Source organism: Mytilus californianus, unplaced genomic scaffold, assembly GCF_021869535.1.
Source record: "Mytilus californianus isolate M0D057914Y unplaced genomic scaffold, xbMytCali1.0.p SCAF_2, whole genome shotgun sequence".
Classification (NCBI taxonomy): domain Eukaryota; kingdom Metazoa; phylum Mollusca; class Bivalvia; order Mytilida; family Mytilidae; genus Mytilus; species Mytilus californianus.
The window spans coordinates 56,125,515-56,133,614 of record NW_026262668.1 but is presented as its reverse complement, the minus strand read 5'-3'; the positions used below and the strand labels follow the sequence as shown (position 1 = coordinate 56,133,614).

The window sequence follows — 8,100 nt, the reverse complement described above, 5'->3', positions numbered from 1 at the left end:
TATAATTTTCGATCAAATGCAATATTTTTTATTCAATTGGTATAAAATGTAATTTGAATGCAATATTTTTTATTCAATTGGTATAGTAGCTTTTTTATTTATATGCAATAATTGCATTATGGGAAATTCTTTGACGTCATAAGGTCAGATTTGCAACAACGTTTGTGATTGGTCGGTAATTGTTTGGATTTCTCCCCTTTCTTTCTAAACTTGAGTGACCAAGAATTAAAAAACGCGTCAGAATATCGCCCTTGAACTAATTTTGGCGTTCTTGCGAGTTCGTGCACTGACTGTTAATGCCAATAATGGCCAGGACGAGCAAAAAATGCGAGTGACAAGTAGTAATAATTAATTTGACACACAACTTGTTCATGGATAGAAACAGATGCATGGCAAAAACACCTCCAATGAAAACCTTTTCTGAAGAAACTCTCCTACAGTCTACACATTTAAATAAAAAAAAATACATAGCTAGCCCCCTCCCCCTTCTAAGTCCAGATACATGTAATCATGACGTTCTTTAGTGCTATATCATTTTTTTACTTTTCTTGATCATCAGAGACATTGCAGGAAGGCACCAATGAAAAAAGAATAAAAAGCATCCAGGACGTTACAATTATTTGGACTAAGCCCCCTCTTTTTTACTACATGTAGAAAAAAAATCACCTAATTACGACAGCAGAACCAGAAACCCACAAGTAGAGACATAAGCTGTTATACTCCGGAACTAATTCTTTATATATATGTGTGTGAAGGTTGAAAATATTTTCAATGTCATGGGTATCAATTTTCTGAATTACATTTAAAGCTCTCTTCAATTTCTTCGAGAAAAATGGAAAACAATACGTCAGACATGTTTCATAATTTTTTATATACATAAAAATATGACTGACTGATGTTAAAGTTGTTAGTATTTTAATGATTGTATCAAAGAGAAAGTTTCGCTTCATCAGTTCTGTGGACATTGATTCAATCGGCATGAAGGAAAATCAAAATTCTTTCTTCTACGAGCTTTCGTGGCTCTTAAATTTAAATTCACTGCCAATAAAAAAATACGTTTTTCAAAATATGCAAAGATTGTGGTTCTCTTCAATGATAAAATAACAAAAGGAAAAAAAATATATTTGTTTAAAGACAACTCTCTTGCAGGACTGTAGCCTCACACTACAGAATAAGTAATGTTAAATACAGTCCTATTGTTCACCGTGCTTGTAAAGCGACACTAATTTTGATTATTCCATATTGGTATAATATAAGTAGGTTTCTCTATATGAATTTGATTTTGAATATGGAATAAAACAATTATTGTCTTTTGTTTCGGTAAACATGTGGTTTAATTGACTTTTGAAAAACTGATATTCACTTCGGCCGTCGGCCTCAGTGAATATCAGTTTTTTTCAAAAGTCAATAAAACCGCATATTAACCTCATCAAAAGACAGTAATTGTATAATATTCCTAGCAAACATACATGGTTAGTGGGTGAATATTTCTATCTTTTACACCCAACCTAGTTTGTAATAGCAGGATTAATATCTAAAGCCTATTATTTTTATAATAATATACTAGTACTCGGAAGCTCAATAACAATTTACACGGAAGTCCAGTAGTAATATTAATGATGCTTGTTTCGATTGTACTTCTGTTTATGCAGGTGAAGAAGCGCCTCTCCAATCCAAGAAACTGAAGACTCCAGCGACGAGAATAATGATCGAAGCTATTATCACAAAAACAAACGCGAATCCATAGCTAGTTATAGTACTTTTGGCACCATATATGATCACACCTAGAAGGATTAGACCAACTGAAATAAAGAATTAGATAAATTATTTATTTATTCAAAAAGCTCTGAATCTTATTAAAAAAACAATGAAGAAAAAAGAAAACAACTTAAAATTGTTAACCGTGGCATCTATTTTAATTTAAAGATAATTACGCCTTTTCATAATCTAAGGACTATGGGCAATCTCATTGTTTGTGCACCGAAATGAAAATAACGCTACGTCATTGGTTGAATTTCCATTGTTTATGACGTTTTAAACCGATCACAAAGTTTTAATGTACTTTTTTTTCAAAATAATACCCAGATCGATTAGATTCTGAAACGGCGTGACCTCTTGATGAATTTTGGTTCATGGTGTTGTAGTGTTGTGGTCATACTGACGTATACGCAACATTTAGAAAATTTAGAATAAAAGGAAAAAAATAAGAATAGAGAAAATAGGCCAATACAATTAAGAATAGAGTATATTGATCAAAATCAATAGAGAATAGAGAAAGCTGCCTAAATAATAAGGAATACAGAAATGAAGAACCCCATTCAGACCCTCTTTTATAAATTGGTCGGTGAATAGATTTACTAGTTGACATAGACAAAATTTACAGAAAATTTGAACTATGTGCACAAAGGATTGACTTAATTAGTGACCTTAAAAAGTTTGTTATCAATCAACTAAATCTATTTAGCACATACTTACAACTTCTCGTCCAATCATATTGCTTGAATTTGCCTTCTAATTTTCATAGTACATACTTTTTCCGTGTACTAAGTAACCACGCATGAATGACCACAAGGTTAAGATTTCATTGTATCGTAATCGAGATATGAAAACAAAAATTGCCACTGGCTATTTTCCAAATAAAATGTTCCAAATTAAATTAAATAGTTTGTAATTAGTTTTCACGTTGATTTTTACATATCCTGCTATTAAAATCTTTGGATTTAAAAAATGTTTTTGACAATTGCAAGTTTTTTTTCATTTAAATAAAGAGTAACAAATATGGCTCTTTATACCTTGATTAGAGAGCAGGGCTATCTTAAAATTGTAATATAATTTATCATCAATGCAACTACTTTGTACACAAAACAAAAGTGTGTACTATGAATTATTGTGAAGGGAAATTAAGGCAATTTGGTGATTTTATTAACTTTCTTGGGGAAATTGATCTATTTCGTCATGAATTGATTGATTGATTACTGGTTGCTTAATGTCCAGTGGCAAATATTTCATGCATGTCTTGAATTGAAAAACCGTGATAATGTCTGAAGAGAATGTGCCACCCATATATATATATATATATATATATACATATTCTGATTAATCTTTTAGTTTTTACTTTGAAAAAAAAACACATAAAAAACACAAAACCTATAATCTCTGATCTATTGGTAGTTTCTTTTTAATGCTATCCGCTATACTATCTATGGGGACAAACTATCTATATGTTTCAAATAATCTTAATTTATTATAACTTCAGTTTTACTGTGAAATTGAAAAGTGTTTTCAAAACATGTAAAGCTTCCACTGCAATTTAATTATTGTCTGCTTTTGGTCAATTCATTTTGTCATCTTACCATGTAAAGAAGTACATGTATAGTAAAACACCGCTTTATATCAATATACATACTTACACCAGCAGCTATCATCTTTTCATTCTAGAGTCACTAGGGCCTTTTGAAATCACATATTTTACAATGATACTAGTGAGTACATTTACAAAACATAAAATTCGATAATGAGCTCCGTTTTACAAACACCTGTGACACAAGAAGTTAGCCAAAATAAACTATCAATAGACCAATTAAAAGATTACTCGAGTTGTAAATATGTGCTAAATTGGATAGTCTATGAAAAGGTATATACTATGAAGTTAAGAGCTCGGGGCAAGCCCCTCGCTCTAAATTTCATAGTATATACCTTTCCATAAACTAACCTAGACATAAAAAAACAGGTAAATGTTGGAGGCAGTTCGGTGATTGCTTAACCTCGACTCCTTAAACGCTTTGCATGGCAATGCCATTGAAATGAATACAGAAATATGGAAATTATGTTGCTAAATTTATGTATATGTGTATTATTTGTTAACACATTAACGCTTTAATAAGGCGAATTTTCTGTAAAAAGTAAATAATAAAAGACCAAACTTTCTGTTCACAGGCATGTGTTTCTAAAAAAAATGTCCTAAATACTTTTATCAAGGTAAACATGAAAAAAAATAACAGAGACAAGTGCCTGTGTTTCTGTTGCTTACAATACGCTAATGAGACATTTGAAATCTAATGATTTGAGACACAAAATAATGTCAATGCTAAATATAAGGTTAAAGTCCGAGTCAGCCTTATACCGCCATTACTTTTAAATTAAATCTCTCGAAAAGGAGTTACAAACTTATTTATATCTTCAGCTTATTTTGTTCATTAACTAATGCTTTTCTGATTTAAAGTAAAAATTTTAAATTCAATATTCTTTTTATTTCACCTGACTACACCCTGAAAAGGACAGTTACACTCTGAATTTAAAAAAAAAAAACTATTGTCTGTTTTAATTTTTTGACAATTAATGGTTATGATTGGATTTTGTTCAGTGTTTCTTCTTTACTACTAGTAAATGCCCAGAAATTTGAGAAACTTTGCAGATCACGTGTTTTCATCCTTTGAAAAGGTTATTATTTTAAAGAGAATCATTGATGAAATATACTTTACGCACATCTACACGCTTGTGTATTTTAACAAATCATAGCATTTTTCAGTCTTATTATACAGTAAATTGATTAACTAATTAATTGGTGATTGCTTTACGCCGCATCAGCACAAAAGGCTATATCGCGGCGAGAGCTATTTCAAATATTTTAACAAAAACAGCTTTAAAAATCAGACAAGCGGTCTTTCAGTTCACTAAAACTTTAGTTTAAAGCTAATTATATATTACTGTTAAAGTTATTTTCCCAATTTAACCCAAACGAAAGCAGTGAGTAAATGAAGTAAAATATGCCCGATCTGCCTATTTTTAGCATAAAAATATAAAAATAAGAAGATGTGGTATGATTGCCAATGAGACAACTATCCACCAATGTTCAAATGAAGTGGATGTAAGCAGTTATAGGCAACTGTACGGCCTTCAACAATGAGAAAAAGTATATTTGATTATTCAAAGCCCGGGATCGTTTACCTCGCACAATCTTGTGAGACAATTAAGAAAAGACGGTGACCGGTAAAATATCAGAGGAACTAAAAAATAATTTACGAGAAACATCACAAAGCTTAAAGTAACACAAATCACACATAATGACCCAAAAAGCTCAAACTGTTAATTGTAATGTGGTGTATATAGTTGAATACAGATTTCAATGTCATTACAAAGGTTTCAACTGAAGAGCTTCATCAGGTGGAAATACACAAAGATTGTCTGATAAAGGTCGGTTCAAACGAAAGTAAAATAAAAAAAAAAAAAAGATGTCAGTGTTCGGTCAACTAGCACAGACCCGTTAGAAATGTTCCGTCTATCTAAATATTACATATACAACCTGAAGCAGACTGAAATATTAAGATGACAATTGGCAATATCTTCTGCTCTTTCATGACTGTAAATTTTAGTCCCATAACCACTATCGTTGCAAGTATGGCTAGAAAGGCAAGTGTCTCGAAGGCTTGGACTGCCTCCAACCATCCTAAAAGCAAGAACTGTACGTGTAGTTATTTTCACTTCAAATTAAGACCATTTTGGGTCTTGTTAAGCCTCCTTTTTAAGTCAATGACTTAAACTCAGCTTGAAATTAACGTGTGTCGCCAAAACAAACTATATAATCATCTGATCTTGCAGATCTGAAGCAATGTTTCAAACATCGACAATAAAGAGTGAGTTATATTATAGAATACTTGTAAAATGATTTTTTTTTAAAAGACGCTTTCAACAGAAATTCGAAGAAATTAAGACGAAAAGAAAATTGTAATCATTTCTTTGAGATACAGTTATTGTCGACTTTTATCTTTCAGAAAACATATGCATTTCTTAAAAAATAAATTTAGTTAATAAAGGAATACAAACCTTCAATTGTAAATTTATCGCTAACGATGTCAATACACTCGCTTTTAAAACAATATTTCCAAAGTCCAATATTAAAAGTACCACTTTTTACCCAGTATGGTGCTCCATAACCGATCAAATGTACAAGAAATCCAACAGCAGTCAAAATTGCTGATATAAGAGCGAATTTCGAAATTCCTTCAAATAACCCCATTGTCCGATGTTGATTGCGTCCACACAAAATTATTTAAAGACCTGAACGAGCTTGTTCAGTAGATATTTATATTATTTAAATAAGTTAAAAATAGTAAAGAAGCGCGAAGAATAAATACTTCCTTATACTTGGGTTTTGTAATAGTTACATGACCGAGTTTTCCCGTCCGTAATAATAATAGTCGAAGAGTTGTCCTAGGTTTGAGAAAAAATTGTTTGGATCACATTGATTGAAGTAACAAATACCTTGCACTGAAGTAAACCATGGCAAAATAAAGGACTGCTTAGTCTGCAAAATCTGTTCCGATGAGTGGTTTGATATTTCAAGGCAAAATTTGTGTTTTACTAGTTAATACTTAAAACACCTTGCTCAAGGATATTTCCAAAAGCCAAGACGAATAACTATGGCAAGCCGTTCTCGTCAAAACTATGTTTAAACTATTTTTTGAAAAATTTACACACTGAGAATTTAAAAAAAACACACACTGAGATTAAAAAACCTAAAAATACACACTGAGAATTAAACATTACACACTGAGATTTTATAAAAACGCACTGAGATTTCAAAAAATGAAAAACACACACTGAGAATTGAAAATTACACACCGAGAATTGAAAGTTACACAATGAGATTTCAAAAAGAGACACTGAGATAAAATAAACTGAAAAACACACACTGAGAATTTGAAACTACACACTGAGAATTTAAAATTACACACATAGATTTGTGCGCACTTTTTATGCGCACATATTTAATTAGAATACTTAATTTGAATCTATTACAAGCTGAAAACAACTAGGGGACAGAACTCGTTAGTCCTTCAATTTGGCGCTATATGTTTTATAAAAAAACATTAAAAATACAACGTATAGAAAAACTACGTTATCAAAGACCAATAGAACAAGAAAAATACCCACTTACTCTCATTACAAAATATAACCAAATGGTGAAAAACTTTATTAAAATTATAAGAACACATTGGAACAATCTGCAAAAATACAAACAATGCAATGAATATTTTCCCAAGTGCCTATTATAGCATATAGAATGCATTCTAAACGTAACAAAAATATAAAAAAAGATTACCTTGCGAAATCAGGGTAACAGTTAAAAGACTTTTGAAAAGGGACCATGCTTAAACAGTTTATAGCAAAAACATCCCAATATACTGTTAGTATAGGCAACAAACTTATGAATATGAATTAGCAAAAAAGTTGTTAAGTCTTGAAATTTATTACGAATGTTGGTTGTAGGAACCGCATTTCTTTATAATGACAAGAGATCGGGAGACGAAGATATTAATCTGTTGAATTATTCATCTCATAGATAATCATTAGTAATTTGCATATTAATCTCAGTGTGTATTTTTGATATCTCATTGTGTAATTAACAGTTCTCAGTGTGTGTTTTTCAATTTATTTTATCTCAGTGTGTCTTTTTAAAATCTCAGTGTGTAATTTTAAAATTCTCAGTGCGTGTTTTTCATTTTTTTAAATCTCAATGTGTAATCTTAAAATCTCAGTATGTAATTTTAAAATCTCAGTGTGTAATTTCGATTTCTCAGTGTGTTATTTTAGATTCTTAAATCTCAGTGTGATTTTTTAAATTTTCAGTGTGTAATTTTTTCGAAAAAATGGTTTAAACATAGTTTTTGACGAGAACGGCTTGCCATAAATAACGTTTTATCAAAATGCAATCTTGTTTTTATATTACATGATGTCCTCAATATATACAGCAACCAACACACAATTCAGCCTGAGGACACACTCGCTTGTTTACAATTCGTATTAACTTACATAAAATTGTGAAGTTCGTAGCCTGAAGACATAACTTTAGAAAAGAGTAATTATTTGGCCTTTATCTATTTAATTTTTTTTATATATGTATTTCTCTCGTCATTAGAACATACTCGCCCCTTCTCGTCCAATGGAACATCAGTATTTTCCCTTCTATTTTTTTTTTTATAGTATATGACTTTCAAAACACTATAAAATGCAAGACAAAATGGATGACTTTTCATTGTAGATTAATTATGAAAGTGAACTCTTAAAAACTGCACTAACGAGGAACTGGTTTCCGCCCTT

General features: G+C 30.8%; 1 long non-coding RNA gene across 1 annotated transcript; it reads right to left on the bottom strand.

Annotated features, from left to right (window-relative positions):
* Positions 1-852: 852 nt before the first annotated feature.
* LOC127730091 (uncharacterized) lies at positions 853-6,170 on the bottom strand. Its single transcript, XR_007994961.1, has 3 exons — positions 5,824-6,170; positions 5,303-5,446; positions 853-1,802 (listed from the first exon to the last, which is right to left on the bottom strand). It is a non-coding gene; the product is annotated as an uncharacterized LOC127730091 (long non-coding RNA).
* Positions 6,171-8,100: the final 1,930 nt, after the last annotated feature.